This window comes from Lactuca sativa, chromosome 4, assembly GCF_002870075.4.
Source record: "Lactuca sativa cultivar Salinas chromosome 4, Lsat_Salinas_v11, whole genome shotgun sequence".
Classification (NCBI taxonomy): Eukaryota; Viridiplantae; Streptophyta; class Magnoliopsida; order Asterales; family Asteraceae; genus Lactuca; species Lactuca sativa.
In genome coordinates, this window is record NC_056626.2 from 26,318,440 (window position 1) to 26,340,617 (window position 22,178).

Here is a 22,178-nt window from a genome sequence, read left to right on the forward strand (position 1 = left end):
TATGACTATTTTGATATTAGTGTCGTATGATCTGAATGAAATTAAAAACAAAAAATTTATCCGTATTTTTGGGACGCTACACTTGCATGTATAAAAGAAAGGGATTTTGGCAAGATTTAGAGTTATTTTTTTTGGCACAAAAACACTTCTATTTTCTCTCTACAAATCCAAGAATGAGAGGGCTTCTCCCCTCTCATGTCTTTGCAAATTTTGTTGCATCTTCTCATTGCATAAGTTGCTTCTATTTAAGCACTTATTTGATATAAGTGTTAAAGCTTGAGAACATGTAACGCCCCGTTTATTTAAATAAATTAATAAATGTATGTTCCAGACTAAATTGAGAAGAATTTTAGAAGTTGGGGGTTAAAAGTGTAAGTTTCAGATTAGTTCTATAAGTATTTATGAAGGCAGACACTAAATGGTAATTTATGGGACTTCTATTGAAAAGATGTGAAGGCTTACTAGTTTATTGGTAATTTAGGGATTTATTATGAAAGTAGATATTAGAACCAGGGGTAAAAGGGTAAATAATGGATTGAATTTGAAAGATCCCATGGGGAGGGACCATAATTGTAATTATGGCAAAGATGTGTTAGGGGCGGGTATATATCTTTACTTCGTTGGTAACCCTAACCCTAGGAACCTTGAGTCGGCCACCAACCCACCCTATCTTTCCCGTATGCGGACACACTTCACGACTCCTCCATCAATGATCAGTGTTCCTCGTCTGTGAAGTCGGAAGGCCACCAAGATATCACCGCTGCCGCCGGTAATTCTGAGAACACAAATGGAGAGTTGTGGAACCCCTTCAGCCGCCACCAAGGGCCACCGAACCCTCTCTGTCCTTATCCCTCTCTTTCTCTCGCCGACAGCCGCACGTAGCTGGCTATGAACCAGAACCACCCTATTAGGCGATTGGGCACCGATGGGAGAAGTTGTCGTTGAGTTGGGACCGTAGCACCGCCGCTACATCCATTTTGTGACCATCAAAGTGTTGCCATCGCTACTGGCTGTTGGAAATGCTATGCGTAGTCGGAAAGCCGTCGAAATCGGGAAAGCAAGCCTTTTAGTTATGGTACGAATCGGGAAGCGAGGTTGCGACGCTGCTGCCGCCTCTCTGGAGGTTCTGTCGCCGCCGACGCCATAGGTGCGTGGCTGTTCTTCCATCTCGGGCAAAGGCAATATAGTGTGTGGCTGTATTATTTTGTTAGAGTGTTTTGCTTAGCCGGAAAGCCAAGAACCGCCACTGCCACCACCATGAGGTGGTGGCTGCCACCGAGCACCACCGCAGGCCACCATGGTGTGGCTGTGTGTGTGAGTTAGTTAGTGTGTGTATTAGTTAGTATGTGGGTGTGTTAATTTGGATAAAAGCATTGTAATTCTAAAAAAATAATTAATTAATGGAAAGAGATGGAAAACCACCACTATAAGGTGGTGGCCGTCGCCGTGTGCAGCCATTGACCACCACTACCCGAGGTGGTAGTGGGTGGTGACCCACAAGAAAACCCTAATTGACCTAGCAAAACCCTAATGGGCTTAAAGTTTAGTTTTGGGCCTATTGGGCCATGTTTGGGTGGGAAACCCTAACTAGGGTTTAGAAAACCCTAATTGTTGATACTTTGGACCTTGGATTCATTGGGACCCACTTTTGGGCCATTAGGATTGGATTGTGTTTTAAGTCCAAATTATTCCATATCATTTATCTAGTAGAGTAAAGGACTTAATGGATTAAGTCCTTAATGGGTTAAGTGAGAAACACTTAACCCTAATCGTCATTTTAGGTGAAACCCGAATTTCACTTGGGCCTTGAGTTGGGCCTTTCGATTGGGTTTTGGTAATTGGTTTGTTAATGGGCCATCTGATAATAATCAAATGGACTACAATAATTAGTTGGGCTTTAGATTAAGCCCCATATGAAGGATTGGGCCCATTTTGGAAAATTGGGCCATATTTGGGCCATAGTATGGGCCTAGATGGTTTTATGATATTGGGCCCTTAGAATGAGACATGTTGGATTGGACTGAACATTTGGGCCTTAAGGGAAGTCCATGTAGAGGTTTGGGCCCAATTTGGAAAATTGGGCCAAAGGTTGGGCTTTGAGCCATAGTTGGACTTTGGGCCTTTGGATTGGGCCATGGAACTAAGTCAAGCTAAGACAGGAGTAAAGTAGTCTTTTCCCCAAGTATGGACTTATGGTTATGAATTGGAACCCAATTATTAATTGGGTATTGTTTGATGTTGACAGTTCGGGAATCTGTCAATCAGCAGCTGGAGCGTACTTGCAGGACTTCAGAAGTGCCAGGTGAGTTCTCCTCGCTATATCAACAGGGTCTAAGGCACCAAGGCCAGCCATTTATGGATGGTATTCAGATTATTGCATGTTATGCATACTAATTTATATCCTGGTAGTTAGGTGGTGTTATGCTATGCTTTAGTGGCCTGTTTGGGTTGGTATCCTGGTATATAGGATGAAGCTATGTTAGTGACCTGTTAGGTCGATATCCTGATTATAGGATTGTTGTTATGCTTTGTGATCTGTTAGATCGGTTTGACTGTTATATATATACATGCTAGTGTTATATGATGTCTATGTGCACATGATTGTCCTGATTATAGGATGATGCTATGTTAGTGACCGGTTAGGTCTGTATCCCGGTTATTGGGATGTTGCTATGATTGGTGATCTGTTAGATCGGTTTGACTGTTATATGAAATGAGCTAGCGTATGATATTTATGTGCACATGTGTTGTTTGATTGGGGGTTGGGTTGAGGCGGTCCTGCTTTGTGCTGTAGGCCAACATACCCGACGAGCGGTCCGGATAGGCTGTAGGCCCTGCGTGGCGGTCCAGACGTGCCGCAGGCTCGAAGAGCAATCCAGATAGAGTGAAGTCCTGTGAGGCGGTCCAGTCAGGCTGATGACTCATTATGCATGTTGTTATGTATTGGTTATATGATATGGTTATGTTTGTATGGCGTTGGTATTTTGGGGAAACTCACTAAGCTTCGGGCTTACAGTTGTTGATTTCATTTCAGCTATTTCTGATGATCACGGGAAGGCGAAGGCATGATCGTGCACCTCCTCATATTTTCATGATTGATTCTGGGGATACTCTGATGTCTGAACCATTTTGAAAACACACTGTAATAACTTAATGGTTTTAAAATGTATTAAAAAGTTTAAATTTGGCTAGAATTTTTGGGGTGTTACAAGTTGGTATCAGAGCCTTAGTTTGAGTGAATTGGAATAACACTTGTGTGAATCCAGTCTCAAATCAAGGAAAAGATTTTAAAATGAATTTTTAATTGGTTTTCAAAATAAGTAAAGGAGGATGTAGGGTGTACGTTCAGCCAGAGCCAGTAAGTAGACCCCAAAATACCATACAGTTATTTGATTATGTGATATGTTAGAACAGCACACTAGTACTAGGCTAAGGATCTTCAGAAATTGCATGATAGAATTGCCTGATTAGATTATGCCTGCTAGCCTAGGGTTTTCCTTATATGAGATTGACATCATTACTGTAGTTACTTGTGTATGCATCACGACTGTATATAATTAAGATCTTATAGCCTGAGAATGTTTAATTTGGCCTTATGTTCTATTCTTATTGACTAGGGCTTAGGTGGATCGAATATTCAAAAGTCTATGGGGTCCAGCGTTATGTATGGCTAGCATACACTAGTGCTGCGGGGTTGGTGGAAGTTTCATGGATGGGTGAGTTGTGTGAGGCCAGTAGGCCAGTTACGAGATATTTAGCATTATTCTAGGAGTGAGGATTGAGCGCTCGCCATGATTATGTATATTGATGATTAGGGTGTTGTGATGACACTTGAGACAAATATGGGTAGGTGTGGAAGGTAGTATGGGCCCGTACTACTGAAAGCACAGGACCCATACGTGTAGCAAGGAAGTCACAACCCCTAGGGTTTGGTTGGGAGTTGGATCTTTATCATTATATGGGTTATCAGAGACCTTTCTGGTGTCTTACCAGAATGGTGGTTACAAAACGTCTTGAGACCGGATCCAAGTTAGGATCCCATTTTGTCATAGGATCGTGTTAGGGAGATCTTCCGGGAGGAGGTGATCGAGATTGTCTAGGGACAGTTGCTAGAGATGTTGGGCCTATCAAGACCACCATTTTTGAATACCTTGATGAGCGCTATGTAGCCATTGTTGAGACGACTAGCACAATAGCTTCAACAGCTGTAACGACGGCAGGGGGAGGAGTTGGTCGAGCTTTTCAGTACCGAGACTTATTACTGGGACATATTCTGATGAGCAGAGGGCTACAGTTATTTGGGATCAGGAAGATGATTTGTACTCATTATATTTCCACGGGTGAGCGGGAGAGGATAACACCTTAGTTTCTAGATTTGAGGCTCGGGGGTTTTGCTCGAGGCCGAAATATGAGTTGCGGGGACTTCGGAAAGGAGTAATGATTGTGTTCAGCCGGAGTTATGCGACTGGAATTAAAAATGGTTTATTGATAGGATTGAAATGTCGTTTTCTAAGGAAAGGATTGTGCCCTTTCAGTTTACGAGCTAGAAGGATTAAGCAGGCTTGTGACCACAGGGTCAGGTTGTATTCTAACTCGGGGTTAGTTGGTCGCTGGGATTGGCGACAGTGGTTTAACGCAGGTAAGTGCAGGCGGGTCGATGTGGCATAAGTATTTTGGAGGTCCATTTCGCTTCAGATCTCTTGTATTAGGTGGTAAGGATTGATTGTGCGATCTATTGCACTTTCGGGATTGGAGACTATGTCTTGGGAGTAGTTGTTACTCCGGTTGGAGCAAGAGTTGTTTCAGCTGCTGCAGTTCAGCTGTGAATGACTAAGCTGGTGAGTGAACCAGGGTGCGAGACCCTAAATGATATTATTTCTAGAGTTGAGGGCGGTAGATTTGTTGGAGCACTTTGGGAAGAAGGGTATTTATATGGGAAGTCTGAGGACAGGGTCCCACATGATGGTTATTCAGCATTGTCAGGATGTAGTGGTTTAGTAATCGTTATTGATTGGTGGAGGAACGCGCCAAGGGAAGTAGCTCGTTGTTGAGACATTAGTTGGAGCATATATAATTGGACTCCAATTTTTGGGTGTGGGGTCATTCGAGCATTAGGGACTGCTGGTTCCCTGGGATTCTGGAAGTATTCCTTTAGCTATTAGAAGCATGTGATCACTTGTGATTGGCTGGTAAAGGAGCACTAATTGGTAAGAGTTGGTTGTATTTGGATCGATCGTTGGTAGTGAGAAAGATTGGAAATTATCCAATTTTCATGTATTGTGAAGACTTAGTCGAATCTGAGTGGGGGAGAATTGTCCCGAGATAGAGAGGTAGGATTGGTTTTGGAAATAAGATAAGTTTCGCATCATTATCATGAAGGAAGACAACCTAAGTGGCTGTTTTGTTTGTGGGTTGTGTGAATTAGGAGTTCGGTAAAACTCCTAAGCATGTGTATCACGTTTTCCTGGTGATTGATAGCAGAAGTCGGGAAACCAGGTTGGAGTTCTAGTAATGAATCGAGTTCAGTTCGATGTATTCGGTTGAGGGTGTGCTCGACTCTGAAGGTTTTGGATTGATAGATTGAGGGTTTTGTTAGTTGCCAAGACTCGATAGTACATTCAGCACAGGCGTGCGGGTTATTAGCATATGTGGTAGACACGTAGGTCAGGGAACATACCACAGATTTCCGAGAGGATGGACGATCGACATGAAGCCTAGGGTTAGGCCGGGTTAGAGTCCATGAAATGGATCAGGAGTTCGGAATCCTAAGTGGGTGAGAACAGTCTGTATGGGAAAGATCGCCAGGGATTGGTCCAAGGAGATGTTCAATAGTTTAGACTGGTCCAGGTGACTGAAGGCCTAGTGAGGCGATCCAGTCACGTTGAAGACTCTGTATGTGTTTGTAGATGTATGTGCGGGTATTGAGTATGCTGCTATGCTATATCAATCAGTAGGTCTGTTCCCAAGTATCGAACGTGTTGCTGGAGTAGGCTGAAGACTCCGGTATACTTTGGGTTAATCGGAAGTTGTTATTAGAAATCGGATAGAGTATAATGGATCTTGGTGATCTCATCAGTTCGGAGTGTCTCATGGGATTAATATGTATGGATCAAGTAATACTCCAGTTAGGTGACCGGGAGTAAATCTGAATGGGTATCCGTCAGTTTTAGGAAGGCTTGGGATTAGAATGTTCTGTCGTTCAGGTTCTGGGAACCGGACTAGACCTGGTTAAGCTAGTGATAAGACTGTAGGAACGTCACTATAGTTATGAGGTCAAGGAAGCAATAGATTACTTAAGATTGCTTGTGATGTAAGGCTACCATTAGCCATGTAGCAATTTCTTTTTGACCATGGATTTGGTAACGACGGGATTTGACGCATGGATCCGATCGGTTGGATCAGGAGGTTATTAGAGCCTCGGTGGCATGGTAATTAGTGGCAACTAGTTCTAGAGAAGGAATTTGTTCAGAAGTCGTGTGAGGCGACTAAGTGGGAGTCCTTTGGCTCCGCAATCGGGCCGGAACCCGGTACTTTAAATGATTGGCGAATCAGTTGAGACCAGGAAGGTCTAGATAGATTTGGGGAAAACATCCATGTGACAACATACTGCTTCAGGGAGTTCAGTGTTTGGGCAGTGTTAGTAATTATGTTTAGGTTGCAAGTTTGGAATAATAGCTGGTTGAAATGGATAGTGACGAGTCACTTACAGCAGGATTATCTGAGTTTTGTCCAAGTATAAGTGAATCACAGGGACAAGTGGAGTGATGATTCTGTTTTTCCTAGTGGGAGCCCTGAGTCATCAGGAGATAAGTAGGCAGCTGAGAGACAAGTGGATTGGATTCAACAATAATGAGTCTGTAAGAGTGGTCGGTTGGAGATCCCGACAATCTCGAGACAACAGAATTCAGATGAGTAGATGTGATCTTGTTGCGGGGAAATTAGTTCGCCTGCAGGTTTTAGGGCTTTGCGAAGATTGATCGCAGCCACCCTGGGAAGGCTAGGGTGTACCCAGAATAGTGACCATGTTACTAGAATGGTTGGGCGTGTAAGGAATGGTAAGGAATGATTTCGAGGACGAAATCTAATTTAAGTGGCGGAGAGTTGTAACGGCCCGTTTATTAAAATAAATTAATAAATGTATGTCCCGGACTAAATTGAGAAGAATTTTAGAAGTTGGGGGTTAAAAGTGTAAGTTCCAGATTAGTTCTGTAAGTATTTATGAAGGCAGGGACTAAATGGTAATTTATGGGACTCCTATTGAAAAGATGTGAAGGCTTAAGGGTTTATTGGTAATTTAGGGATTTATTATGAAAGGAAATATTAGAACCAGGGGTAAAAGGGTAAATAATGGATTGAATTTGAAAAGATCACATGGGGAGGGGCCATAATTGTAATTATGGCAAAGATGTGTTAGGGGCGGATATATATCTTAACTTCGCTGGTAACCCTAACCCTAGGAACCATGAGTCAGCCGCCAACCCACCCTATCTCTCCCGTATGCGGCCACACCTCACGACTCCTCCATCAACGATCAGTGCTCCTCGTCTGTGAAGTCGGAAGGCCACCAAGATATCACCGCTGCCGTCGGTAACGCCGAGAACACCAACTGGAGAGTCGTGGAACCCCTTCAGCCGCCGACAAGGGCCACCGAACCCTCTCTGTCCTTATCCATCTCTTTCTCTCACCGACAGCCGCACGTAGTTGGGTATGAACCACCCTATTAGGCGATTGGGCACCGATGGGGGAAGTTGTCGTTGAGTTGGGACCGTAGCACTGCCAGAAGCACCGCCGCTACATACATTTTGTGACCATCGAAGTGCCGCCATCGCTACCGGCTGCTGGAAACGCTATGCGTAGTCGGAAAGCCGTCGAAATCGGGAAAGCAAGCCATTTAGTTGTGGTGCGAATCGGGAAGCGAGGTTGCAACGCTGCTGCCGCCTCTCCGGAGGTTCTGTCGCCGCCGACACTATAGGTGCGTGGTTGTGCTTCCATATCGGGCAAAGGCAGTAGAGTGTGTGGTTGTATTATTTTGTTAGAGTGTTTTGCTTAGCCGGAAAGCCAAGAACCGCCACTGCCACCACCATGAGGTGGTGGCTGCCGCCGAGCACCACCGCTGGCCACCATGGTGTGGCTGTGTGTGTGAGTTAGTTAGTGTGTGGGTGTGTTAATTTGGATAAAAGCATTGTAATTGTAAAAATTAATTAATTAATGGAAAGAGATGGAAAACCACCACCGTAAGGTGGTGGCCACCGCCGTGTGCCGCCATTGACCACCACTACCCGAGGTGGTAGTGGGTGGTGCCCCACAAGTAAACCCTAATTGACCTAGCAAAACCCTAATGGGCTTAAAGTTTAGTTTTGGGCCTATTGGGCCATGTTTGGGTGGGAAACCCTAATTAGGGTTTAGAAAACCCTAATTGTTGATACTTTGGACCTTGGATTCATTGGGACCCACTTTGGGGCCATTGGGATTGGATTGTGTTTTAAGCCCAAATTATTCCATATCATTTATCTAGTAGAGTAAAGGACTTAATGGATTAAGTCCTTAATGGGTTAAGTGAGAAACACTTAACCCTAATCGTCATTTTAGGTGAAACCCTAGTTTCACTTGGGCATTGAGTTGGGCCTTTCGATTGGGTTTTGGTAATTGGTTTGTTAATGGGCCATCCAAGAATAATCAAATGGACTACAATAATTAATTGGGCTTTAGAGTAAGGCCCATATGAAGGATTGGGCCTAATTTGGAAAATTGGGCCATATATGGGCCTAGATGGTTTTATGATATTGGGCCCTTAGAATGAGACATGTTGGATTGGACTGAACATTTGGGCCTTAAGGGAAGTCCATGTAGAGGTTTGGGCCCAATTTGGAAAATTGGGCCAAAGGTTGGGCTTTGAGACATAGTTGGACTTTGGGCCTTTGGATTGGACCTTGGAACTGAGTCAAGCTAAGACATGGGTAAAGTAGTCTTTTACCCAAGTATGGACTTATGGTTATGATTGGAACCCAATTATTAATTGGGTATTGTTTGATGTTGACAGTTTGGGAATCTGTCAATCAGCAGCTAGAGCGTACCTGCGTGACTTCAGCAGTGCCAGGTGAGTTCTCCACACTATATCAACAGAGTCTATGGCACCAAGGCCAGCCATTTATGGATGGTATTCAGATTATTGCATGTTATGCATACTGATTTATATCCTGGTAGTTAGGTGGTGTTATGCTATGCTTTAGTGGCCCGGTTGGGTTGGTATCCTGGTATATAGGATGAAGCTATGTTAGTGACCTGTTAGGTTGATATCCTGATTACAGGATTGTTGCTATGCTTTGTGATCTGTTAGATCGGTTTGACTGTTATATATATACATGCTAGTGTTATATGATGTCTATGTGCACATGATTGTCCTGATTATAGGATGATGCTATGTTAGTGACCGGTTAGGTCTGTATCCCGGTTATTGGGATGTTGCTATGATTGGTGATCTGTTAGATCGGTTTGACTGTTATATGAAATGAGCTAGCGTATGATACTTATGTGCACATGTGTTGTTTGATTGGGGGTTGGGTTGAGGCGGTCCTGCTTTGTGCTGTAGGCCAACATACCCGACGAGCGGTCCGGATAGGCTATAGGCCATGCGTGGCGGTCCAGACGTGCCGAAGGCTCGAAGCGCAGTCCAGATAGACTGAAGGCCTATGAGGTGGTCCAGTCAGGCTGATGACTCATTATGCATGTTGTTATGTATTGGTTATATGATATGGTTATGTTTGTATGGCGTTGGTATTTTAGGAAAACTCACTAAGCTTCGGGCTTACAGTTGTTGATTTCATTTCAGGTATTTCTGATGATCGCGGGAAGGCGAAGGCGAATGCGTGATCGTGCACCTACTCATATTTTCATGATTGATTCTGGGGATACTCTGATGTTTGAACCATTTTGAAAACAAACTGTAATAACTTAATGGTTTTAAAATGTATTAAAAAGTTTAAATTTGGCTTGAATTTTTGGGGTGTTACAGAACAACTTTATAACAAGTGTTTACTAGCATATTTTGGTGGTTCAAAGCTTACTTGGTGGATACATTATAAAGAATTTAATTTAGAGCTTAAAGTCATCTTCATCAACTTTCTAATTACCAAAATGAACCAAAGTCTTCAAAGGTTGTATCACTTTCGTTTTCTTTGGTTATGTTTAATCTTTCTAAGTTCTTGCAAAATGATCCTTGGTGGGTATAAAATGGTTTTAGTTTATTCAAACAAAAATGTTTCCGTTGTTAATTACGTCTAATTAAAAAGACAAGTACACCAGAAATGTTTGTTACTTTCTGTACGAAAAGTTTGAAGAGCATTGGTTAACAATATTTCATCTTTTTCACCATTTGCTGACTCACGTCTCACTAAACATAGCGTGAAATTGTACTATCAGTTCGTTTTATTATTCTCCATTTGACGAAGAGTAGATCTTTAGTTCGGTGGCGAACTTCATATATTTTGTTGTTGTATCGTTGGGTGATTCTACTCCAAAAAGAAGACCCACTTTTGAGGTAGTTACTATTTGGATCATTAGTTACATCTTCCCATGCACGAACCAAAACGAAATCTTCTGTCGTGGTCCAACGATAAATCATTTTCAAAGATGAGTTTTGAAAAAGATTGATAAGTGTTGAATGTTTAAGGGGGTGAAAGAAAAATGTTTGAAGGTGATGGAAAAAAAAAAAGTTGTTGATATTTATATTAGTTGAAGAGGGGATTTAAAACTTGAAATTAAAAAAAATAAAAAATAAAAAATAAAAAATAAAAAATAAAAACGGTTTGTTTTTTTATAAATATACTATTTTTTGAAAAATGAAATTTATTTTGAAAATGAGGTATTATTTTGAAAGTGGTTTATTAAAAAAAAAAAAAAAAAAACATTCTCTCATTTTCACCGGATTGCCAAACTACCCCTCCGAACTCGGCATGAAGCGGTTTTCACCGAGTCGAGATCAGCTCTTGTCAAGTTTCATCCAAGCGACTCCAACTAGCATAAATGGACTTAAACATGAATACGAAGTTGATGTCAACTATCAATTAGCAAATGGACCAGTGAGGGACTGTTTAATGAAGGTGACAAGATTGGCCCATTTTCAATGACCCACTAGGGCTAGGCAACTACTAGAAAAGTAAGTGAACTCTAGCCTTTTTATTTTAAAAGTGAATATAATATATAGTTTGAAACATAATTTAATTGCTATATCTTATTACTGGTGTTCAAAACCAAATATCGTAATTTTGGATATTTAAGAATTTTGAATAATAGGTTTTGAAATTTGAATGCATATTCAAAATTTCAAATAATTCGAAATTCAGATATTCAAATTTTAGATATTAATTTTGATATCTGAAACTTACGTTGTTGTTACTAGCCAACTAGATTAAAACTCAATTTGAATGCATATCCATAAATCAGGGCATCAGCAACACTTTGTTCTAAGCTTCACCAAGAAACACATTCAACCATTCTTCCTTCTAGTACTTTTCCATGGTTAGATAGCAACTTTCACTTAATAGATTAATAACATGTTCCACACACAAATAAAACACATACCTTTATGTCAATTGGCAATAGCATTTAATGGTTAGTCTTATATCAAATACTTTATTAATAAATTAATTTTATAGTCTTATTAAACACTAGATTACAACATTTGATATGGGCCGGATTAAGTGCTTTGATAAAGAAAGAAGGTAACAACACAACTTGATTGTTCGTCTTCTATCTCGGTATAAATAAATTAGAAGTACCTTATGATTATTCATAAATCTAAAATATTTTATAAATAAAAAAATAAACTATATGCTATTATGTGAATTGAAATCAAATGGATAGATGTGAGTTTTAACAGGATATGTTGGTTGGTTTTGTTGTAAATCGAAAAGATCTAAATAGTTTTTAGCATTTGTGAATAAAAGTATTATGTCAAATTTCCGATCAACAAAGAAGAAGCATAATTACAAAACAAAAATATCATACAACATGACAATTATCCTAATGAAAATGAAGATGATATAGATTTTTTTTTTTGAACCGGCAATAATCAATTTTATTGAGAATCAACCCCACCAGCAAGTAGCTAGTGAGGCGAAATTGTTACATTCAATCAGTTACAATTTAGTGGGTTATTAATCCATATACTCCATTCTAAACTTGCCCTATCACCACGAAATTTAACCCAATTAAAAGTTTGGGACTGTATAACAGAAACAATTCTCGCCGGTTGCCATTGAGCTTTGTTGAAGATTCTATCGTTCCTAGCCCTCCATATACTCCATAGTGTGCCGAACAGTATCGTGATTAACCTTTTTCTTTTTTTTGGGCAATTTCCCCATTTGGAGGCAAAATCAATCATGTTGTTTACCGACTGGAATTCTGTCACCTAGATATTACACCAATTGCAGATCGACTGATAAATAACCTTTACCAGAGGACATGCTACCAGGAGATGATCTCCTGTCTCTTCAGCCTCGCGACATGCACCACATAAGGACGATTCCAATAAAATGCCCCTTTTTTGGAGGCCATCAGATGAGGCTATTTTGTTCTGTTTAGCACGCCAAACAAATCAAGAACTTTCAGTGGAATCATTTTCAGCCATGGGAAACTTCCGTCACAAACAGGGAAATCTGCCCTTTCAATCCTGTCACGTAGTAGAGCCACACAGAAATCTGCATTCACAACGAATGGAGATATCCATCCCTGTCCTGGTATACCCGGTTTCATTACTCATCAAATGGGATGTTTATTCTATCTAGGGAGGCCTTGCATTTAACAATGTTTCTCCAGACCCCAATCCAGCGACTCCTAAGGCAAGAGCCTTGTTCCTCTCCATTGAAGCGATGAAGCCCCTTGACAATCTTTACCCACAATGCATTTGGTTCATTATTTAATCGCCATAACCATTTGGTAAGTAGTGCAAGGTTTAACGATCTTATTGATCCCAAACCAAGACCACCCACTGTTTTTGGAGCGATGATTTTCCCCCACGCAACCCAGTTAATATTCCTGTTACAATTTGGGCCGCCCCAGATGAATTGTCTTCGAATCTTCTCGAGCGAGTTAATAACTCCAATAGGGGCATTAAAAATGGTCAAAAAGTATGTGGGAATGCTACCAAGGACTGCCTTTGCGAGGGTGACTCTACCACCAAAGCTAAGAGTTTTCGCCTTCCAACTTGATAACTTGCATTTAAGTTTATCAATGACCGGCTGCCATGTGGCAATCCGGTTCATATTTGCTCCAATCGGGACCCCCAGGTAGGAGAAGGGGAGGGATGCAGGTTCACATCTTAGTCGACATGCCCAATTGTTCACTTCATGCAATGGTGCGCCAATACCAAACACTTTGGATTTAGTGAAATTGACCTTTAAGTCAGATGATACATAGAAACACCGAAGGATCCTCGCCAAGTTGTCTATATTCCTTTTTGACCACTCACCCAGGAACAAGGCATCATCAGCGTATAACAGGTGGGACACACAGATATTGGAATTCAGAATGAGAATACCATCAAATACTCCCTTTTTATAGACCTGATTTTTTTATTTAATTATTAAATTTTATGGATAATGCAGTCGAACGGGGAGAAGGCGGCAAATTGGCTAACTATTTTCTATCTAAACGAGTAAATTATTAATTCAACTTTTTATTATTGTTTATACCGATACAAGTTATGTCCAATATACTTTAATATAATTCTAGGCAATACCTAATAAAGGTTGAGCTTTTAGTTCTCATCAATATTATTTTGATATATAAAATTACTTTTTTCATAAATTTTCAATATATAATACTTGATGTAAAATGCGAATGCAACATATATAAACATTTTTTTTATCTATATTTTGAACAAATAAATATGTTGCAATGTGACATGTATTCAACTGTATATGTTTTCGATATGAAAAGTCTAAATACATAGTTTTTATATAATTGCAAAAAAAACTTTTTATGTTATTTCCATAAAATGATACAAAATTAAACATGAGCTTAACTAAGTTTGAAAAAAATGGGTAAGCCATACTTTTGAAAGACACAAGCCGAATCCGACTTACGTCCATCACATTTGGTAAATCGTGGTAATTTTCCGTGTAATTTTGAACCTTAAACAATATGAATGAAACTTTCATCCATTTATCGAGAAAATCATTTGAGATATAAATGCTTTTTGAACTGTTTGGTCTTTTGGTAAAATACATGCAAATGTGAGGGTTTGATCTAGAAAGATTTTCTTTATAGTATATTACTAGAAATTTACTTGCAAACCGGCCCGATGAATGAGCTATAAAGATAAAAGTTGGAAAATATGAGGATTTCTTTAAGATCACGTTTAAACCGGAAAAAAAAACATTTGGTCTTTTATGTAATAAACTCTTATTAGCTAATACTTTTATTTAGTTTTGAGATGATAAGTGATTTACTTGGAAAAGAGGAGGAAATAAGGATGGGAATTGGTGGTTTCTTGAGAAAAATATTTAGGGGTTTTATGAAAATAACAACGACAAGGACCTATAATCCCATTTAAAATGAGGTAAGGGGAGCTAAATGTCAACAATCATGTCTTCATCAGTTGGTAGAGTGATAACATCAAACATAATACCTACCTCCGTCATATGATACACAAATCTTGTACAGGGGAAACCATGATCCCATCATGGATCAAGCGACTGCAACTTTTATGTGACCTTTGTAAAATATGGGATGCTAACCTAAAATGCATATGACGAGGTGAGTAGGTAGAAAACAGAACCCAAAAAATGCTATGAACATACACATGCAAGGGAATGAAAGAAAGAAAGAAAAATATGTAAAGACAACACAAGCAAATACATTTAAAGGACCTAGGCTACTATGCTAAGTTTCCATATCCTCTTATATAAGGTCATGTCCTTAAAAATAGCTATATGTTAAGCCTCACGTTATCCTCTTACTTTCTCCATAGTAGTTATCTTGTCCTTGAATTATCAACCATCAATTATCGACTCCGCTCTTCTACTTGTCTTTCTCGGTAGCCTATTTTAATTAGGCATGTTTATACCACCACAATCGTCATTCTCTGAATATGTTGGTGTCAATGCCACATTATATATATACACTAGATTTTATATTTCAGATTTATTTTCTGTTTAAACTTATTGTTTTTATTAAAAAAAAAACCTAACTTTTATTGGAAAAATCTACATATTTGATATTTTTTTGACTCATAATTCTCATGATTATGTTTTATGTTTATTGAGGTTCGATTGTATATATGCTTGCTAATTTAATAATAAAAATATATATGTACATTAACTTGGATGCATTCGTATCACAAATGGTTCCAACATTTCTAATTTGGAGCACTACTAGAAAAATGCATTCGTATCACAAAAGGTTCCAACATTTCTAATTTGGAGCACTACTAGAAAAATGCATTTGTATCACAAAAGGTTCCAACATTTCTAATTTGGAGCACTACTAGAAAAATGAGGGATTTCCTACGAATATTTCCGAGGAAAAAGAATTTTTCGGTATTACCTACGAATTACCGAGGAAAATCTTAGGAATAACAATAAACACGCTTTCTTCGGAAATCTTTCGGAAGTTCCTACGCTTTCCCTAAGAGCATTGGGTGTGGGCAACAAGGTGTAACACCAAGTTGTGTCACCTCACATGCCACATAAGCAAATGGTATTATAACACCAAATGAGGAAAAGGACAACAAGATACAACAAGATGTAACACCAACATTTTGAAAATAAATATTTTTATTTTTGTATTTTTTTTACTATTTCGTTTTTCTACCTTTTTTTTGTTTTCATTTTTTTTTTCTTTTTGCGTTTTTTTAATAACTAATATATTTTTTTTATAAAACATATAATTTTAAAAACAAAAAAAAGACATAATATTTAAAATCTAAAATCCGATTACAATTAAAAAAACATAATTTTAAAACTAAATTAATAACTAAAATAACATTGAAATCACTACTAAATACCACACAAAAATCCTAATCAACCCAAATATTTTTTCCTAATTTGTTCCTTCATTGCTTGTAGCATCGCTGGATCAGCAGGTGCTAAACCCTCCTTGCTTGTCCGAAGAATTGACAACTGTTGTGTCATTAGTTCCCTCTCTTTTTGCTCCTGCTTCTTCCGTGCCTGCCTTTCCAAGAATTCCAAATGACGACGTTTCAACTCATTTTTTTCTTTTATTAACAAATTATGTTCGTCGAATTTCGCTCTCATTTCCGCCGCATCTTTTGCTCTTGTCTCCACCTCCTCCGCATGTCTTGCAGCGCGCCTCGCTTTGTCGCGTCCGGGCGGTCATCGTGGTGGGGATATCTCTTGGATATCATCCGGGATCTCATCGTCATCGGCGTTTATGTCGATGTTAGTCCGTGCGTCCGACACGTCGACCGAACTAGAATTGCGAGACCTTTTGGATTGAACCTCCGACGATGTAGGCGTTTTATTCCACTTTGGATCCGCTCGCAACAATTCTCATGATTTTTCAAAGTCGAAAACATGACCCATTTCGACCCGATATTGTTCCTTAGCAGCTTTGAATAAATCAAAGTCGTTGGTTCCACTTTGTTGTTGCGCCGCAATCCGGTTGTAAATACTGTTGAATTTGTTGCACCGCTTAGTTATCATACCCCATTTGCTGCTCAACATGTCGTTGTTGCGATACAGATTTTTCTTTAAAATCGCGTGAAACTTGTCGAGCACCGCCCCCCAATAAGCTCCTTTTTTCATTCCATTTCCACGAAGTTCGTCCTTTGAAGTAGCACACCAAGCCGCCGTCAAAGCGTATTCCTCCTCCGGTGTCCACCATTGTGGAACGTTTGCATTTTCAGATTCCACCGCTATTGATTTCCCTTTTGATTTTCCTTTCCCTTTCCCTTTCCTACTACTTCCTGCTTCCACTTGAACTGTTGATTGTGTTGTAGGTGACGATTGATTGGTTGTTTGCTGCATCGAACCAAAAGTAGAGAAAAGATTTTGTTGTAAATTTGGGTTTTGACCAAATTGATTTTGTTGAACGTAAGGTGAGTTGGAAAATTGCAGTGGCGGTGAAGCGGTATTGAAAGCGGCACCTTGGTATGGTATTTGTGGTGAACCTTGAGACGACAAAAGGTTAAAATAATTTTCATACCCCGCAAATCCGAGAGGCGAGGTTGTGTTTGGGTTTGATGATGGAGGGGGTGTTTGGGTTTTGCTCCATTTTTTGAATTAAAGATATAGATATAAAGAGAATGAGAGAAAATGGGGGTTCAAACTATTATAAGTGTGTTCAAAATATACTCTTATATCCTTGTGAGTATTCAAATGTTGTGTCCATATTATATAAAAATTAATAATAAATCTAATTTTTTAAGATTTTTCTGGTTTTAAGTAAAATAGGTGCCAAAAATCGTCAAGTGTGGTCAATATATATAAATTTTCAGTTTTGTTTCCTCTAAAATACGAGTATATACACCACTGTACCATGTTGATACCGTTATGTTATATGCTATTTGACTTTTATTTTTAGGGTTAATATTATAAAATCCCTAAATTTTTAACACGTAATTGGAAAAAACTCTGATATATTTTTTTATTATTGTTGTGGCCACAACTTTCTGGCAGAATTATCATTTTAGCCCATTTAACGAGTTTCATGGTTAAGTTGGTTAATTTTTTTTGCAAAATTAGTCCTAAAAAGTTCAAATTTAATCTCTGAGGTTTGAAAACAATTACACCACATGGTTTTTTAACTTCATTTTCCGTTTTTTGTATACTTTATTTATTTTCAGTTTTTTTATAAATATATGTACATTTTTTAGTTTCTTTATATATATATATATATATATATATATATATATATATATATATATATATATATATATTACTTATTTTCATTTTTTAATTTTATTTTTCAACAATTTTTTTAAACCTTTGTACCTTTTGTTTTCTATTTTTAGTGTATATATAGAGTATATTAGAGTTTTTTTTAGGTTTTTTCATATTTCTTTTCGTATTATATTTTATTTTTATCATCTTTTTATTTTTTATTTTTTATTTTTTTCTTATTTGTTTTCCAATTATTTGTTTTTTTTTTGTTTTTTTGTATTTTTATCTTTTTATTGACATTTTTCAAAAAATATAAAATGTATTAATATATTAGAGTATATTAAAATTTTGATAATTTATAGTTTTTGTAATTGTTTTTTATTTTTATTCAAGTAAATAAAGTAGTTATGTTTATATTTGTAATTTTGGTCCAACTTATTTTCTTATTTTCTTTTTTTTCTTTAGTGCTATTAGATTTATGTTACGAAAAAATGAAAATTAAAAAAAAAAATAGTTTGTTTACTAAGAATTAGTGTTTCGATGTGTTATATAACTTGCAAATTAAATCATATTTCTATATGTGATATCAATATATTAAATTCAAGATAATATTTTTTAATTTGATAATAGACTAAAAAAAATAATAATAGTCGATCTTTATAAAAAAAAACTTGTTATAGTAATTTATATTGAATTCAAGTTCGTTTACTTGAATCAAAGTAAATAAAAACATTAGAAAAACCATAAATAACTAAAATAGGAAAAAAAAAATAGAAAACAAAAATTGTAATATGAAAAAACCTTAGAAAAAATATTAGAAAAACCATAAATAACAAAAAATAGAAAAAAATTAAAAAAAATAAAAAGGTGAAAAAAATAAAATATAATACGAAAAGAAATATGAAAAAACCTAAAAAAAAAAAACTCTAATATACTCTATATATACACTAAAAATAGAAAACAAAAGGTAAAAAGGTTAAAAAAAATTGTTGAAAAATAAAGTTAAAAATGAAAATAAATAAAGTATATATATAAAAAGAAAATAAAAAAATGTAAATATATTTATAAAAAAACCGAAAATAAATAAAGTGTACAAAAAACGAAAAATAAAGTTAAAAAATTATGTGGTGTAATTTTTTTCAAACCTTAGAGACTAAATTTGAACTTTTTAGGACTAATTTTGCAAAAAAAAATTAACAAACTTAACCATAAAACTCGTGAAGTGGGCTAAAGTGATAATTCTGCGAGAAAGTTGTTGCCACAATAATAATAATAAAAATATCAGGATTTTTTCCAATTACACGTTACAAATTTAAGCCTTTTATAATATTAACCCTTATTTTTAATAATCGTATACACACTTGGTGCCATATTGCATGTAGTAATGTTTGGCGTTGTCTAACATGCATGCACTGACATAGCAATTTGTGTAAGTTGTATCAAATTACAAGTGTATTCATTAAACAAGAAAAAATCAAATTTATATACTAAACAATTTTTAGGGTTATTTTGATCATGATGTAGGTTTTCATGCGTACAAACGAGAGATCAAAAGTGAATTTACGTCTCACTTTATTCCATATTTTGGGAGAATGTTTTTCATATTAGTTATAAAAATATAATTAAAGTGGCGTTAATTAAATATATTTTTATAATTACAGTAGTATTAATTTCAAAAACATTGATTGTTTCACTAGTAAGACGTATGCATACTCCCAAATGTTTCAAGTTCGTGTCTTCTTTAGACCATTTTCTTTTTATAAGACGTTCACGTGATGTGTCACGTCAACAAAAATTGCCCTATCAACATGAACCGAAAAAAAAAAGCAAAACGAATGAAATTAACAAGTTACAAAGAAATATATGAGATAAAATTGAAAATAAATATACTTAAGAGTAAACCGTATAAGGTTTTTGAAACTTAAAGGTTTTATAGTTTCATTAAAAAACAATAAAACTTATTATATATAGAAGTTAAAAATAGTAAAACTAAAAATTTAAGTAAAAATTACAAGTAAAACTGAAAAAAAAATTGTTAAAAAGTTACAAACATACTTTTATACTTTTATGACATTATCTTTTTTTATTGAAAACAAATCATTTATTTCACAAAGTTCATCTTCTACATAATGGCATCATTATTTGAGAAATCATCTCCTAAAGCAATTGTGCAAGAAACAAAATGCATTTTGTGAAATAAATAATCTTTTCGTAATATCTATTCAAACTGTGACATTTAGTAAAGAAGCATATAGATTAGTTTAATTAATTTTTTATCTAACCCAAAAACTTAATAAATATTAAAGTTAACAAACATATACATATACAAGAAAAAAAAAACCATCACAATAAATATAATTTATCTGGTTTTGCTTTTGGGCTTACAGAACAATGAACCCGACCCGAACAAGTTCATATTATAAGCTGGTGGAATGTTCAATATAGGATTGACTTTATTCACATCACCGGAGTTCTTCTTCGTTGCCGACCTCCGACAAGAATTATCTCCCTGACAACTATGATGTATCCGTACCATTGCCGGCTCTTTGCCTGAATTCAACTTCCCTATACCCACCGGAGCATCATTTTCCCTCGGATTCAATGCAGAATCAGTTGAATTACTCTGTAACAGTCGTTTCAACGATAAAGAGCGGAATAACCTTTTTGGACCTCTACCATTCTCAGAGTTCAAACTTGTGCTTCGTGCAAACTTCCAAAACGATGTCGATGAAGATTTCTCTTGTTTGTGTTGTTCGTCGTCATTGTCAGATAGAAGCTCTTTAAGACGTTTTCTATGTACGTGCATGGCTTTATTTTCTGGTAGTGGTGTTTTGGGTTTGGGAAGAAAGTTTTCGGGTTTTTTGATTTGTGTAGGGAGGAGTACTCCGTCGTAGAATAGCTCGTCTGCGGAGGTGATTTGTTGCAGAAGGTTCAAGGTGATGCAAAATTCGAAGGTGTTAGTGATGGCGGTAGCTGCTGTGGTGGTGGTGGTGGAGGCGGCGATGGTGTCGGATGATTGGTTGTTGAGATCATAGGAGAAAGAGATTCTTGGACTTATAAAAGGTTCAGAAACATCAACTGCCATGGCTGATGGGAAGTTGTTTGGATAAGGGGAAATGGGAGAATTTATAGGCTAAAAGGCAAAAAAAACCATGATTTCTTTGTGTGAATTTGAAGTCAAAATGATTGGGGTAAATTTCTTTACCAAGCCACGAATAATTATGTCGACAACAATACTGCAATACGTACTTCTATCCTTAATAATTATTCGATATTTAATATAAAAAATGTTTTTGTGTGAATGTCATGTGCTAATTTGGTCAAAAATGTCATATGTCATATCTAGAGGATGTTTAAATGTGTAGTTTGTGGAAATGATTGTGTGATATTGAATTGTAATAAAAATGAAATATAAAATATAAAATATAATATTATATAAACATATAACATGTTTAACTTTAATTCTTTGCTTTTGTGAAGAAAGGGATGACATGCACAATTTATTGGATACCTTACTTTGAATTTTAGAAAAAGAAAATGAATTACTTCGAGGGGACAAACTTGAGGTGAAAGGGTCTAAAAGGCAAAGTTGAGGGTGACATTGTTGCTCACTTTCAATTAGCTTGCATAAAATTTCAAACACTAGGTCTCCTTTTTCATATTCTTAAAAAAAATTGATGGTTGGAACCGTAGATGATAAAACAATAAAAAAAAAAATGATGGGTGGAACTAGAGATGAAAAAACAGTATAAAACTAAAATTGATATTGACCGACTCTAACATTAGTCCAAAAAAAATTAGAACAATTAGGATAGGTTTAACCTTTTAAGTTATGTATATTTTTAATTGATATTTTATACATGGCTTGAAGTTATGTAATTTTTATATCAGATATATTAGGTATGAGACTTGTATATTATACAAATTATTTTTCTAAAAGATTTAATATAAAAAATTATAAGCATACATATTTTTTACAATATCAGAAATATTGAAATTTGTATTACGATCTTGTGAAATTCTTTCCTTCAATATTGTATAACTAGGTGTAAAACTCATGTATAATATGAGTTCATTTAAAAAAAATTATGAAACTTCTAAACATTTGAAAAAGTTTGAATTTATAAAAAAAATAGAAAAATTTTGAATTATTAAAATTAAAGTGTTTTTTTGTCTTTTAAATTTAAAAAAACAATTTAGATAAATAAACAAAGGAAACTAATTATGTTTTAATTTAAATTAGTTGAAATTAGAAGGAACGTCAATTATTGAAATTGATATGCATTTATTATCAAATTTATTGAAATTATTACATTTAAATATTACAAATATTAT